The sequence below is a fragment of the Anas acuta genome, chromosome 4 (genome assembly GCF_963932015.1).
Source record: "Anas acuta chromosome 4, bAnaAcu1.1, whole genome shotgun sequence".
NCBI lineage: Eukaryota > Metazoa > Chordata > Aves > Anseriformes > Anatidae > Anas > Anas acuta.
The window spans coordinates 7648387-7664815 of NC_088982.1; the positions used below are offsets into that span (position 1 = coordinate 7648387).

General features: G+C 42.2%; 1 protein-coding gene across 2 annotated transcripts in view; it reads right to left on the reverse strand.

Annotated features, from left to right (window-relative positions):
- Window positions 1-16198, reverse strand: part of FAM53A (family with sequence similarity 53 member A) — a 68869-nt gene extending 52671 nt beyond the window's left edge. For both annotated transcript variants that reach the window (XM_068679665.1, XM_068679664.1), the window contains exon 1: window positions 16099-16198. The gene's annotated coding sequence lies outside the window, so the exon portion shown is untranslated. The remainder of the gene's footprint in view (window positions 1-16098) is intronic.
- Between the last annotated feature and the right edge of the window lie 231 nt (window positions 16199-16429).

Sequence of the window (16429 nt, forward strand, 5' to 3'; positions counted from 1 at the left end):
CTGCCTATGGGACTAATACTGCCCAATGAGAGTGTAGGTCATTACCTTTTTTCTGTTCCTTCATTTTATTTCCTATTCTTTGTTCAGAGAGCTACATGGAGCCCTTATTACCAGCAATCCCATAAAGACATACTTAGCCAGCTCCCAGCAGAAGAAAAGGATTAGCTAGAGTCAAAATTCCAATTCGGCTAAGTAGGTCCTTTAAAATATTATCTCTGCTTCAGCAAGCCAAAGCAGCTAATCACCCCAGCAGTACTAACTCCAGATCTAGATGGTTTTGCTACTAGACTCCAGATGAAAGATGCTGTGATTTTTGCCTCCTGGCACTTTCCACAGCATCCAGGAAACATTTCAGAATTGAAACATCACGCAAAACCAATCAAGTTTTAACAGAGCATTGTCTGTCCCATCCCAACTTAGTCTTGCTTCAAGCATAACTACAAGACCAGTTTTTTTTAGAAAGTGTTAAACTAATACTTTATGACATCTGAAAGAAACTACATAATATCTGGTTTCTTGCAATGCAAAGCTCTGCCTTCCAAATGAAAAGAGCACAGTCTACTTTTAAAACGACACATTTACCACAGTGCTAAGAGGTTCACAGGGAGGCTAAGCATTCCTTGTAACATAAGTCTATTATTAACAACTTTTAGCCCAGAAAGGTTCTTGATAGCATGCATTTCAAATAAATTTGGACTTCTGCTCTTTTTAGCACTAATCTGGAGTGGTTATTTTGAAGCCTTCCAAAATTCCAAGTCAAGTCTACATTAGTGCTTTAATTAGAAAGCTTCCTGCAACTATCAAACTATTCATCAGCATTTCAGGGGGACAGGTACTAGAGGTGAGCACCCCAATTTCCAGGTTATTCCAGTATGCTATGCTTAAGGGGTCCTCTCTTTGTTAGCTGTATAGTTAGCTAGCACCCTGTTGTGCTGATGATTTCTGAGGTACTCTACAAAAAGTAGAAAAATAGTGTTAGATTGATAAAGTTACATTTCTGATCCAAAGGGGGGTAAAGAGTATGGTTTATAACCATAGTTTGTAATCTATAAAAATCATTACACAACTGTCTAGCAATCCTGTTTAAACAGTAGTGCTCCCTGAAGAGTTCAAATGTGACAAAAAAAGGCAAGGACCAACACCACCCCCTACACATGCTAGAATTCAGAACGAAGCCAGATAAGTTAGTTCCAACATTTACAATTCAGAGATTTTTTTAAAGACTAAAAAGATATTTCTTGAGCTACAGAATCTCTCAGCTTTCTCTATACAATTCTTTTGTAAGTCAGTTTTTATTAGAAGCAAGCCTCAATGCTATGAGGTGTTCAAGCCTGGATTATGGTTGCCACAACTCCACCAGAAAACCACAAAAAAAAAGGACAAGAAAAACATGCTAGAAGGCATCCTTTATATTAAAAGATGGACACTAGACTCAGGTTTCATAAATATTCCACACTCAGGAAGCATAAGCAATATAAGGAGCTCAAAACAGTCCACAGAAGAACATACCTCACTTAACATGCAAGACGGGACTATATTTTAGCATCCTAAGGCTGAAGAACTAGGATTTGGATTGTTATTGCCTCCAGTGATAAAAAAAAATAAACACTAGGTCCACTTGCCTCAAATGCAAAAAGTCATAATGAAGCCCACAATTTCACTGCATTTGGATCCTAAAGCATCACCTTTCTAACACCAGCTGGTCACTGAGACAGCTCTGACAAAAATATGAACTGTTACTAAAATAAGACTGCATCCCATACATTTATTTATACTCTAAACCCCACACTTCAGATGTGAGAGCTCCTATGAGGAAGGAGCAAAGCCTCAACCATCAAATTCAGCCTTTGGACTCTTACTTAAAATGCAACATGTTTTGGCAAATCCTCTGAACTCAAAGGGAACAAGAAGTACTCAGAGTTTTCTGATTGAAAAAACAGACCTTGTTCAAAGGCTCCCATGTGAGATGGAGAAAAATCTGCAAGCAGAAGAACCAGAATTAAACTAAAAAGAATATCCTGGCTTAAGGTGGTTTCCAGTTTGCAAAATTCACAGCCAGATGATGTGCTGGAGAGAGGTTAAAGGTGATACTTCAGCACAGACTTTCTCCTTCACAGGCAGGATCCGTCCAGCTTGGACGAAAAATACATAGAAAAAAGGCCTAAAACTGTTTTCATAAAGTTTGATTTAGAAATGGAAGATTTTACTCTTTTACAAAATGAACTGTTGTCTGTAAGAAATACTACCCTTCGTTTCTCAAGTTACTATCAGGTGGTTTGGGTTTATTTTTAAATCAGGAAGAAAGTCTCTTTCCAGAAAGGAGAAGGAAGGGTGAAGATGGGGGATGTTATGAAACGTATTTCTCAAAACAATGGAAGCAGGGGTGAAGTAAGCTCAAGAGACTTTTTCCAGGTCATATGGTAATGTATCACCACATAAAACTAAGGTGAAGAACTCAACCCAATGCCAAAGGTTAAAGCTTTTATTATTGCCAGCTTACAGCAGTATGAAGTCTCAGTCTCCCAGGTTTAAATCCGTCTTTCAGGCTTGAGGAAGACAAACATTCACCTCACAGATGTGATGTTATCCCCCATCTTTTGAAGTATCTTTGTCAGACAGGAGAACAGATGAGCTGTGCCTCGTGTCTGATCCCATACCAAAATGGGTTTGTTACTTATGTTCTCTTTTTCTAAAATAATGTACCCCTATTTAAATACAGGCAAGGCTTCCATTAATTTTGCTAAAGGATTTAAGTATCATTTTGCTAAAGGATATGTATATCTATGTTTGGAGTTGCATTTGAATTTGCTATCAGCATTAGCCCATGACCTCTCACCTCCCCGTGATGTGCAAGCCTGACTTTTTCCTCCTTCTCAGCACAACTGCAGAAAGCACGGACACAGTCCCATATAGTGCTGAGGAACAGGAAGCCTGCTCCACTGAGGCTTTTACACACGAACTCCAAGCCCTTTGCTCTAGCTATAATTATGAAATAATGACTGTTAGCACATTCAGTTTAAGACCGTGCTAGCTCAAACTAGATATTATTGCCTGTTTAAGTAGTTCAAATCAAAACCTAGTGGGCAAGCACCACTTAAAGAGCATTACTTTTACTTACAGTCTGTAACATTGCTGAAAGCTTGGAGCTCAGGTCTTAATTTCCCTCTCCACATAGTGTTTTTAGAAGCATTCTGTTTATTTTATTTAAAACCAATGGATCGTCAAGCATACAATGCACCTAGTAAGATACAAAACTGAGATTCACTACAATTAATTTATACAGTGTTAGTGCTTGAAGAAATACACATACCACCATGCTCCCACTAAAGCAAGTGATGGAGATTACACAAGATATAGAAGACTATTTCACTCCAAGGCTCGTGAGAAGTAGTAAGATGAACAAGCCCTACTACTGCAGAACTTGCTTCACTCCGATTAGAGAAAAGGCAGAGGAAAACCTAAAGTTAAGTAATAGTATCACCTACTTCTCTTAGTGATAGCACTTAAATTGAGAAGAGTCACACAGGCATATGATTTAAGAACAGGAGTGAAGAACACATAGCACTGACCCCTAACTTGTATGGCAGCAGCAGAGTTTGCTGCACACCCATGAAAGACTGAAACCAGTAGTAAGGTGTATTACCAGATATATTAGCAGACCCCATGGGCTTGGTGTTGAGGGATTATGCAGATCTCTCCCATACCCCCTGCTCCCAAAACAAACAGCTATTAAACCTCCTCCTACTTGCCTTCAGGTTCATTCTGAAGCATTTCAGACATCTGGTTCATTTGTTTAAAATAAAAAGCCCAACTAGTAAGTTTGTTTTTATGATCCCGAGTGTGAAATGTTCTTGCTGTAGGCCTCAGGCCAGGTGAAAAACATTTGTGCTAAGATGCTACTTCATGGCATTTCAGAGATCTAACGAGCTGTATAATCTGCGCACAGGGAAGTCTCCCTAACATTAGCCCGCATACAAGCATGGAAGTTAAAAACAAGGAACCTGCAGTAGTCCAAATATTTTCCAATAAATAGTACAGCTGGTGAATTAAAGATACTGCTAAATTTAGAACTCAAGTGCTTAGCAGTGTTCTGTAAATATCCACGCATCTCAGTGCTTACAACAACATGGAGTACACTCGCCCCAGCCTCACCACTCATACTATGGAGAATTAGGACAGGATTTCCCTCACACAGAGTGCTACACCCAGTTTAGGAAGGCTTCAATCTTTGTCTCAAAATTACAACTCTCCAGAAGGTCATTTTGTAATTGCACAAAGTGAGCACAAGTACATGTGTATCCTTATTTTAGCAGTTTGTGACAAATACACCGCATTTTCATGTAAACCCCAAAAGTCTAGGAAGAGAAAGCAAGTTACAGGTAGAGATAAGCAACAGCAAAGCCTTCTACAAGCTTGCACACAAGTTATAGCAGAAAGCCTTAACTTTAACTTGCGTATCATCTATCTTGAAAGAGCACGGAAATGCACTGAGCAGACACAAGATATGCTGCAGAACAAAGCAAGTTCCCTTTCCTGGCCCAAACTTGTTCTCCATCATGGCCATCTGTAATTTCTTACTCAAACTAATTCATCTGACAAGAGAGACACCACCTCAAGAGCTTCAGGAGGCAGCACACTGAAAGACCAGGTTTTGTAACACCCATCTTGCTTCCTCTTCCATTAGAGTTCAGGAAAACCCAACATAGCCCCTAGCTTTTAAGCAGTCTGTAACACAGGTGTCAGACATCACATTACAGATACCAGAACTAAAGGCTGGCTTGAAGTTGGCATTGCTGGTGCTGCTTACTGTGCTAAACTTCATTTCTTGCCTTGATTTGGTGTTTTTCTACTTCTGTTTTGCACATGTCTGTAAGTTTTTGAATACTAATGTCTGAGTAGGTCCATGCTACATGTATATAGTGCTCTGCAACATGAGCCTTCAGGAACAGTCCACGAATGCTCAAAGCATGATCAGATCATAAATTAAAGTTCACTATAGTCATGCGATGAAATAAAAAGAAGAAAGCAGTACAGACATTGATATTGCATGCACTTTCAACGTTGAGTTCAGATGGTGCTTGACGTGTAATCACGGACATCGCTCCTGCCATGCTTATTAAGATATTCAATAAAACCAAATTCAGTTGAGCTATGCAGCTTGAGCTTTCCCAGTTCACCAGATCATTCCAAAAGCAAAGGAACTTTGTCCGTGCGTCCAGCTGTTCCGTGTGCAATTGAAGGCTGAAATCAGAAAATGCTGTTACAGGCTCAAGACACAAATGAAGAGGTACCCAACTGCAGCAGGTACTTAGGAAATGCATTTGTAATAATTACTTGAACTGAGTTTCCTGTGACAAAGGAAGTTACACCACGTAAGAGAAGACAGCTACGCCAAGTCAGAGAAAAAAACAGTTGAAAATTAACACCTATAGAACTTGAATTAGTTTTTTCTTTTGCTTTTTAATACTGAAAGACAGCCTGCTGCTTGGTGGAAAATCTCAGGCTCTTCAGTGAGCACTACCTCACCACTATCAGCTGTTTAACAAATGAGTCACTCATTCTACAAGCAAGGTCTGTGGAGAGATTCATTTGCCAAAGTAGATTCTGTGAAGTCTCTAGGACTCCAAATCATGTTTACTCACCCAGTGCAGGGTACCAAGCCCAAACACAAAACCATATTCCTGTATGGAAAGCCAGTGCACATAAGGTGCCAACCAGTACGTATAAATTATGGGTTGTACTTCACATAGTATAGGGCACAATAACTCAGTTTTATTTGTGCCAAAAAAAGCCAAGTAAGAAGTGAAAGTAGGGGAAGGGCCTTTTGTTCCAGCCTTCACTGATTAGGACGTAAGTCTGGCAGCTTTAAATGGTGGCTGGTAAATCGCTTGACTAGCAAATCAAGCACACATCCACAGACAGCACTGCGAGAGAGGACAGGAGCAGGAGTGTTTAGAAGGGAAATGTCCCCCTCTCACTTGGGCAATTAGGTTTAGTGATGACTGCGTTCTGAGAAGATCAGCTTCTGGTAACCAAGTTGAAGGACAAAACAGTAAAGATTTTATCAGATGAAGTCAACAGCAAGAGATGCAAGCTTGTACTTTCAGTTCTTCACCTGAAAACTCTCAGCCGTTCAAATGAGGTCTTTCAATACTGATAAAAGTGTGCTTTTATCTAAAAACACTTTAAAATAAGCCTCTGAAATTACATCTGAGATCCTGGCATCTTCACTCCAGCAAAGGTTAAACATGCCATAGTCTGTATAAGGCAGTAAAACGTTTTCTGCTGAAGTTCTCAAATGCCAAACCACTGAGATAGAGCAAAGTGAACCGCTGAGCACCTGGACCCAAAGAGTATGTCAGTGATAAACAAGCTTTTGACAGCTGCAGCTTATTCTGCAGGTGCAGGAAGCATTTACTTCAGTTTGTTCAGTTTAACAGTTAGTTCAGAATTTACAAATTGGTTTGGTTTTTATCTGATCCTGCTCGATTGAGAAATGGGGACGAGGGAAGAAAAGCCCTCAGTCACCCCCAGCCTTCTCTCCCAAGTTATCAAGTCCTGCTGGAAATTGTGCTCACGGGCAGTCAAGACCATTAGGGTCAAATATTGTTTGCAATTCAGTTCATTTGAAACCCAAGTGCTGCTTTGCAATTAATCCAGTTCACTTAATATAGTTTTAATTCAATAAAGACTTTGTCAAACAAGATATATTAAATTTAATCTCACTTCCAACTGAAGAATTATGCATGTCTTGCCACATCAGAAAACAGTGAAATTAATCATTTTTTTGGTATATATTTGTATATTAAGGCTATCTGCAGTGCACCCTAGAAGACTATAAAGTTTAGACTGAATAAATGGTATTTTGCTGCTGAATACACTACAAGAAATTGAGCACCTACACTTAATACAGAAAAGCCTTACACAACCCAGTGTTACCCCACCTTGGGAGAAGCTTTCTGAACACATTTCCCACACAGCTCCCACTGCACCAACCTCAGTTGCAGTTTCCACAGCGAAACTTATCTAACAGCATCACCAACAGCAGGATGCATCCAGCTAAGTAAACCTTGAAAAAGCATCCTCCCAACAAAATCCACGTATCTCAAGTACTAAGGAGCTTGGAGCAATTAATTCAGCTGGAGGTGTTGGAAGCAAGCAAGTAAATCCCACGCTGGCAGCTAACCTGAGGACAGGAACAGGGATATTCCTTGCTGTGAGTGCACAAATGCTGCATGTAAGCACGGTGTTATTCCCCACTTTACACACACCCCCATTCCCAGCATAACACCACCTTTTGAGGGAATATTTCTCAGTTCTACTACTCCACAGCAAAAAAAAAAAAGTTTGGGGATAACAGCACAGAGCTGTTTTTATATTAGCAGTTTGAGGAGGTAATGTAGTGATTTTATTTTAAGCTACTGTTATGCAAATAAACAAAATACCCTTATTTTTAAACATAAAACCTATATATTATTTAATCAAAATACAAATATTTATTAACTACCTAAGCTATATTTAATAAACATTTCACCATCCAAACTGCGTTCAGCCCTGAACTCCAAGAGATGTTGCCTTACTTCTGGCAGCACACTGGGGGTTAGAACTGATCACTGAAGTGGTCTTAGCTAGTACTGTACACACAAACATTTTTGGAGAATAATTACCAGGTTTTTTAAGCCTCCTCTAAATTTAAGACTGTAGCATAATCTAAGGAGACAGACATCCATCCATGGAGCATGCAATGGTAAAAAAAACAAGAAATAACTACACCTTGTAACCAAATACATCAAAATTTTAATTGTACTTGACTCCATCTGGGTGATGAGGACAAACTGCTGCACATGTAGAGACCATAAACAGTGCAATGATTAGGGCAAAGCTGATGAAGTAGCTGGAAAGCAGGGATGCAGATTACTTCGAAGGTTTACAGAGACTGGAAGAACAATGAGAAGTACTTCCAGAGCTGTGTCAAACAACTCTAACACAGACAAGGCTCACAGAAGCCCTCCTCTATGAAGTACAAGATTCCCTTTGTCAATCAGGTTAGGATTTAACGAGACAGGAAAGATGTCATGAGAGCTAAGATTTTTAAAATGAGAGAAAGTTACCCCCACAGAGAAGTCAGCAAATGCTTAATCCAAGAAAAGTACCTTAAAAAGTTAGCCCCAAGTAGTGGGGCTTATTCTTCAATGCCTAGCTTGTGATGCAAGAGGAATTCAGCTAAATAATGGGAAGCTTAAAACAACCGTAACTACAGATGACTTCAGAGTGACTCTACAATACCTGGAATTATTTGCAAGATACCAGATTTAGGCTGGTATGTGGTAGATTTGAGCCCACACAGCAACAGATCACTTTTTCAAAAAAATAAGAATTTGGACATCAGTTTCAGAAGCTTCCTTTCATCCCACTTGTGCTTTCAAAATAAAGTTAAATTCATGTGACTGGTCTCCAGCCCCCTGGATTTCAGCAGATCCCCAGGGGAAGGGGTGCAGGGAACCTGATATAAGTGCTGTGACATCCCTGTATCAGGGCTTACTTGAACACTTCAGTTCTTTGAGTTCTGATGCTGGCAAGCAAGTAAAGGCTTTACAGTGAGAGCAGCCTTGCTGGATAGCCACGCTCAGAGAGCACTTACCAGTGGTGCATGGGGGACACATCAAGCAGGAGACCAATTCACTGATTTCACTGCCAGCAACAAATGAGAAAGAGTGGGCTTGGGACAACAGGAGAAGGGTAGGAAGAACCACAAGGCAATTACAATTCTGCACAACTGACACATTGGGAAGCTGTTGTGGAAGGTATCAGGTACAGTTATGGAAGATAGGCTCAGGCAGCGTTACCCAACTAACCAAGCAAACAGTAAGGTGTGTTCCTCAGAAGGAAGCTGTTGGCTATGCTGGATCAACAAGCTGACCATGAAACCATGTTGGGCTGTTGTAATGAAGTCCAATGCATCAACAAGCACACCAGCTGCAGGGCATATGGAAGTCTTTTTACTCCACTCAGCAGAAGGAAGCCTCAGCTGGAGCACAAAGTTGGGCTTTGAGCACCATGCTTGAAGACCAGCGTGAGCTAACTTGGGTGCTTAGAAAAGAACAAGAGTAATTAGAGCTGAAAACAACGTGGCCTCTTGGGAAGCTGGCCTTACTTAAGTCAACAGCATCACAAGGCAAAGACACAAAGACAAAACACAAGAAAACAGGAACACAACAAAAAACAGTTCAAATATTTTTAAAGAATTACTACAGGGAAAATAATAGCTGTCCCTCATGCCCAGGGTATTAGGCAATAAGCTTGAGCTGCAGTGACAGAGATGCCTAGTTCCATATTCAAAAGGAGATTTAATGCCAAGGACAGCGAAATGCTGAACTGGAGAGAAAGTTGAGCTAAACTTCTCTTCTGAATCACATTAGATGCATAATACTGTCACAGGGCAGTAGGCTCACAACCAGCCCACATCCTTTTCAGCCCTTTTTAGGGCTACATCAATTTCAAGCTACAATAATGTCTTTGCTCATCATCCAACAGATGGGGTTTATTTTGAATGGGCTAGAAGTCAGCCTTGATTTTTCAAACAGACTCCATTAGACATTTCTAGCTTACCATTTGCTTGCCTAGGTGAAGTTCAGTGTACAACAGAGGAGTCACACCTGCCTTATACCTTCCTCATGCAGAAATAAATCAAGTCCAGTTATCTCCCACAGCAGTACGAGAATTTCATCAACATTATAGTATCCTGTTAGTATTTTCTGCTCTGGCCAACAGAATCAGATGTCTCCAGGACAACGCGTACTTACCCTGCTGACAACCTAGAACTAGCATTTTGGTGATGTAAGAGGTTCCATTGATGTGGTGTCACAAGGCATCCTCACAGAGCACACGCACACACCTTCCACTGCAGCTATAGCCTCAGGCCTGGGTACAGCTTCCTGCCTATGGAAAGTGCTGCATGCAAACCAAACACTCCAAAATAAAAACAGATCCAAAATCCTGCAGACATGGAGCTGATGCAGGGAACATTAGTTACAGCCAGTCAGAGAGGAAGTCTGTGCCTGTAATAAGTTACACGCTCACGTTTCAACTGCAAAAAAATCAAAGCTGTGAAGATGGAGAAAGATGAAACTGGGGAAAAAAATGAACCAAGTGCTCAAGCACAAACAAGACACCTAGGAAGCACACACACAAAATACCATGTTTTTTCCTTCCCTGTAATAGTTCCAGTGTACAAATAGTTCTCCAGGTACTAGTCTGATTTGCTTAAATGCCATTTTTCTGAACAGATTTTTGTGAAACATGAGAGCAGCAACAGTCCACCTTGCCCTCCCAAGAGTTCAGAAATTTCTTATTCAAGTACTGGAGCAGACAGCCCTGGTCAGGATGTATTGCTAATAGAAGATGCAAGGACACATAGCTAAGCTGAAGTGGACTACCACACATACTGAGAAGTGAGCAGCCTAACTTTAAAATTCACAGCAGTATCTTCTAACCAGCTCTGCCTTTCAACAGCCCCTTAGAGCAAGCCCCAGCACTTCAGTTTAGCACCCCTCAAGATACCCACATGTATCAAATTCATCAAGATTCACTTCAAACCCCTTTTCAAAAAATGCAAAGATCTAGTTTTGGGTACCCACTCTCTTTCCCCTCCCCACTTGAAGAGATATATGCCATGTTTTAGCCAATGAAGGCAGTAGTTATTCAATGTTTTCATTACTCCTCTCTCCTCCTCACTAAATATCCTATCAAATTATGCTGTGGAGCACAGCAGCAGTCTTAGAGCATGCTTACACATCACTATACTCAATTCCAAACTGGACAATGAATGATTATTTGCCACTAGTATCAGCCTGGGATAAGCAAAAAGGTTACTGCTTCATTTAAAAAAAATAGGATTTTAAGATTCTAAATGTCAGTTTATCAAAAAAAACTACAGGCATACACATCAATCCCAGGTACCTAAGTACATCCCTTCAAAACAAACCACACCCTCAAACAGCACACAGAACAGATGTCTCCTATGTTATGACAGCAAAGCTGCTTCATGCCATGATGTGAAAATCACCTGCAACCTCAGTGGCTGTCTTTGTGTTGACTAAGGAACACTGAGCTGCCAGAGCCAGCACCCTGCAGATCCAGAGCCATCCGGCCTCAAGCACATTTCCACAACTCCGGGTTTGAATCATGTTTTGCATCATACCACAGACCCCAAGCAAACAAACCAGCCTTCTTCACATCCTGCACGTGACTTCTGAGCTCTAGGAGTTGATACTGCAACAGGGTTTGATCAAGAAATGACATACGGGCTTTTTGCTTCTTCCTTAAATATGTGAAGTTCTCATCCCTCTAAAAACAAAATAGGTCAAATCAACAGAAACCTCAAAGAAAGGCAAGTGCATTTGTCAATGGGAAAATGGGGAGTGAAAGGAAGTGGCCTTTAAAAGAAGAATTTGCCCTATATCCAGACTTTGATGGGTAGAATAAAGAACCCAAACATCACAAAGTATCCACTAGTAACCATACAAAGTGTGAGCAAGATAAGAATACTTTACCACTACGAAATCTAAAGCCACAATTAAGGCAAAAAGTAATATATGCACAGAGTACTGAAATCAAGGATTTAGTGCCATTTACCTCAACATAAGCTGCACGGAGAAAAGTTAAACATGCTGTAATAATAATTTGAACTGCTCAATTAAGTTAAAAAACACATTTACCATACAAATTAAAAAAACCTCCCAAACCCCTCAAAGGCATTAAAGCTGTTCAGTGTTATTTGAGATGCAAATTACAGACCTGAAGTTAATATAACACCAACAGAAGTTCCTATTATTCCTACTCATGGCTCAAGGGGAGGTGACAGTAGAAAGGAGCCACAGCCTTATTGTACAAGGTCTCCTTAGGACGGTAGAGGAGCTAGTTTGTTTTTAAAGATAACTCACTTTAGCTTTTCCATAGAAATTGCCAAATTACAACTGATCTTTCATAAACCTGTAAGTCTTAAATGCATTAAGAAATGCAAGACAACTCCCTGGGCCAGCCGGGGGCTATTAAGGAGAAACGAGGATTATTCAGGAAAAAAATGAATTCAGATTCTGCCTTCCTGCATCACAGATCTCAGCACAGAAGTAAAGGTATAGACAGTGCTGCTGCAGTTATTTCATCAACCCTTTCCTGTAGCAGCTGGGTTCCAATTTTAAAGCTCAGCAAATGCAGGAACAGCTTTCTTCCATCTCAGATGCCTTTCCCACAACGACACACGTTTCTGCCTATACAGAGACAGTTTTGCAAATGACACTTCTAATGACAGCTCCGGGCAAAATACTGTTTGATTTCACACTCCTAGCTCCATCTGCAGACACACCTACACACGCTGAAGGGCAATTACCATCGCTGGCACCGGGCGAGGGTCTCTGAGCGCCTCCAGAGCTCTAGGCCTGCAATCTGATGCACCACTGCAAGTATTCTTCCCTGCACTTAAATACAAGAGGTTAATTTTCATGGGAACTTCAATCAGTGCTGTCATACCAAATTCAGAGCAACGATGCTAGCATTAGGTAATCAGAACCCTTGATCTTACCGCTAGCATCAACAAGCGTAGCGTTAAGTGATGGCCTGCATTTCAATAAAATATAACCAAGTACAAACAGCAGACAGCCAATTATATATTTTTTATATAATTCAGTAAGTTTTCTTTATATAAAGTAACTTGAAGACTTTATGCATTCTAAAACATGATCTTCAACTGTTTGCATAAAGAAATATTGCTGTCAGTAAACCAACGGCCGTAACCCAGATCACACATGCAGCAACAACCTGGCCTACTACCTCACCCCAGCCTGTCAATTAGCAGAAGCAGGGCCTTCAGAAGGCATCTCTGCCCACTACAATGCATTAAGTCACGAGTTTCTTGCCAGCTTGTCGATGACATCATTTTCCCAAAATGACTGAAACACAAAAAACAGCACACGTAGTAAAATAAAAAAGGCAATATTAAAGAGATGACAGTTAGCTCGATTTTAGGTTTTTCTATGCTTGCAGAGTACTGCATTATCCAGCCATATCACACAAAAAAAATGTAAAATAGGTCTAGAGTTAAAAACATAGCCCCCACCTCCCTTTTGAGAGCAACTGAAACTCCTTAAAGAAGGCCATTTTCTGAAAAAATAACTGGTTTTATACAGACTCTTCCTCACTGGATCGCAGCATTTCACTGATGGCACAGATCTCGTTAGCCACATCTAGTGAAGTTGTGAATGGCTACCTCTCAGGCATGCAGTCGATCTATTCAAACAACTTACCTGCCAGGAAGCCATCAGGCAGTACACTACACTGACTCCAGGTAGCTGATTTCCTAGCCTTGAATTTCCTCCCCGCAATTAACGAGGAGAAGGCTACCTACCATTCACTCATTCAGCAGTGTTCCTAAAGCCCTTCACAGCTTTGGGGTTGCCACCTCCCAGTAAGCTTTTATTCTAGGTTATGTGAATAATAGGGGTTGCAGCTATAGCAAACAGGAATTTCTAAAGTCTTCTACCAAAATACAAACTTAAATATAATTTTTTAAGTTTCTGTAGGTTGTACAAGACTAAAGACTAGGTCCTATGAGCATTTTAGCTCCAAGATAATTCTTACATTAACTAGAGATCTCAAGAATGTAATCTAAAAATAGCCCAACGAGTTTATTTTACAGAAATAAAGTTTCAAACAAGCAAAGACTTTTCCTAAGAAAAGCTCAACTTGTATGCTTGCAGACAAGAAGGAAATTCACTATTGCCAGGAGGCAAAACTGCTGTGTATATTACCACCTCCAAACTATGCAAGAAGAAATGAAAACCACAACATAAATACTAATACTTTCCCTTAAAGGTTTAATAAGGCTTCTTACTGCTATTTAAGAAGGCTCAAAGCAAAAGCAGAAAGGACAAATTCTTAAAACAAAAACTCAGAGCCAGTAACAAAAAAGTGTAGGGGCAAAAAAAAAAAAATCATGTTTGGAAAGTTTTAAGTACACATGTTTCTAAAGGGAATAATCTATCAAACCACAGGAGGTGACTAGAACTGCCATCATCACTGCTAGCACAAAGGAATGTAGATTGGGGGGAGGCAATAGAGGAAGGGGGAGAAAGAAGAGGGAAGGGAAAAAGGGCAAGGAACTAAAAGAGGGAGCTACAATAATGGTTACCAGACTCCCAAGGAATTCCTATAGGAAAAGAATAAATCCTACACAGAGAAATAAAACCACCCAAAATAAAACAGCTAATGCAATATATTGAAAGATCCCTCAATAAAGTCAGGCTTTCAGTTTATTTGCCCACCACATTTCCATAAATTTAGTTTTATGCCATACACTAAGCTTCCAAAAGCTAACTCAAATGTTGCAAATACAAACAGTTCTTCTTCCAGCCTCCTCCTCTTTCCCAATCACAGCAGCCTGCACAACACTGCTTTCAAGAGGAAATAGGGAAGTTTAACTACCTCAAATGTAAAATATCCCCATATAATGATTTAATCAGCTTGAATTCTTCCACTTAAGAGACAATAACCAGGGGTTACACACTGGCAGGTACAGGCCGCTAGAGGACAGACAGATTGCCCCAGCACAAGATATCCTCTCAGGATATCATTAGGGGGATCCTGCAGATCAGTATTTTAAGTTTGTCTAACAGCCAGCTTGCGATGAAGAGCAGTTACTGACACAAATGATAGAAGATTAAAAATATTGGACTGAGAGCATTTCCCAGAAATTCAGCATAAATGAGTAGCAAAGTGATTTTTTTTAGCTAGGAACTCAATGCTAACCATATGGAAACCACCTCATGCAAAACTACCTGGGACATGTTTTAGCTCCCTATACATACCGACCTCCTGCCTCCCTGGAGATGTCTGCCAGGCGTTCTCAGCAGCCCCATAACTGTACAGATACAATCACAATCTCTCCTGCCCTGATTATGAGCCCTGCACCTCCTGTAACAGCAGATCTCAAGTCACGCACCGCGATAGGAAAGTTCTTTTTTTTTTTTTTTTTTTTGCCTTTCAGGAAACGCTGCCCTCCAGATTTCATAACCCTGTCTCGAAGCGCGCAGCCTATTCACAATTAAAACCCACAGAAGAAATATTTCAGCTTGCCACAACATACAGAAACTTCCTGCTCCTTGCCAAAAAAGCCTGCGATGGAAACATTTCTCTAGCAGCCCGCATTGGAGGCAAGGCGAGGGCTGCAATAACTGTTCTAATTTTAATGTAAGCACAGCGGACCAGAAAATAGACGTGACCAGCTGGCTCAGCTCATCCCCGGGCCTTGGCGTTGCAAGTCGGTGCCTTATCGGGGCTGATTTGGGCTCGTGAGAAGACCCCAAAAGTTGGGGTGCTGTGAGAGGGGTTTCGGTGGGGGCTGCTTTTGGGGTGCATGGTTTGGCTGCAGGGAAAGGGCTCAGCCCCAAAAGCCCTGCCACAAGGGCGATGCTAAGGGGTGCCGGGGGTCACCTGCACCACCCAGCCCCTCTGCTTTTTGGGGGATCTCCCCTCATGAAAGCCAAAATTTCCCCCAAATCGGTTAAATCCAGGCCTCCCTGCGGGCCGTGCAGGCAACGGGGCCGTTGCTGGAGCCCAACTGCCCGAACAAAGCCGCGCTGCTGCCCGGGCAAGGGCTGGCATGGCACAAAGAGGCGATTTAGCGGCAGATCTCAGGAATTAGTTTATTTTTTTTTTAAACCTTCGAGGCCACAGATCGGGCATCGTGGCGCTGGGGGTGGGGGGGGGTACCCGTGATGGTTGAGGTGCGGGGACACCCAGAGGGGGGTCCGCACCCCCACCACGAAGGAGCCCTGCACATCCACGTTAACCCTGATAATTAATTTGTTAATTATTTTATTTATTTCTTTTTTAATTTTTGGCTTTTCTACCCCCCTCCCCCCCCAAACACCATGAAGCAGCCGAGGCCTCGCCACCCGGCCCCCTTCCCCCCCGAGCTCCAGGCAGACCCCAGCCCTAACCCCAACGGCTGTTAACGGCCGGCTGCGACCGTTAACGGCCACCAAGGGCTGCACCCCCAGGGCCCCCCCCGCCGCCGCTCCGGTTCCCCCCTGCAGCCGGTACCTGCGCCCGACCGCGCCGCCTCCCCTCCGCCTCTGGCCCGAGCTCCTCAATGGCAATTGAACAAAACACAGCTGGCCCCGCCCCCTCCCGCCGCCCGCCCGCTCCCATTGGTTGCCGCGCCCGCCCGCGGACCTTTCACCCGCCCTGCCATAGGGCGGCGAGGCGCGGCGGCCCCGCCCACACAGGGGCCGCGCTGCGGAGCGAAGCGGGGAGTGCGCACGGGGACTACAGCCCCCAGGAGGCGTTGCGGCGGCGCGGTTCCCTTCTCTCATTGGCTGAGCCGCTGAGGAGGGGGGAGACCCATTACGTCATCGCGGCCCCGGATAGAGCT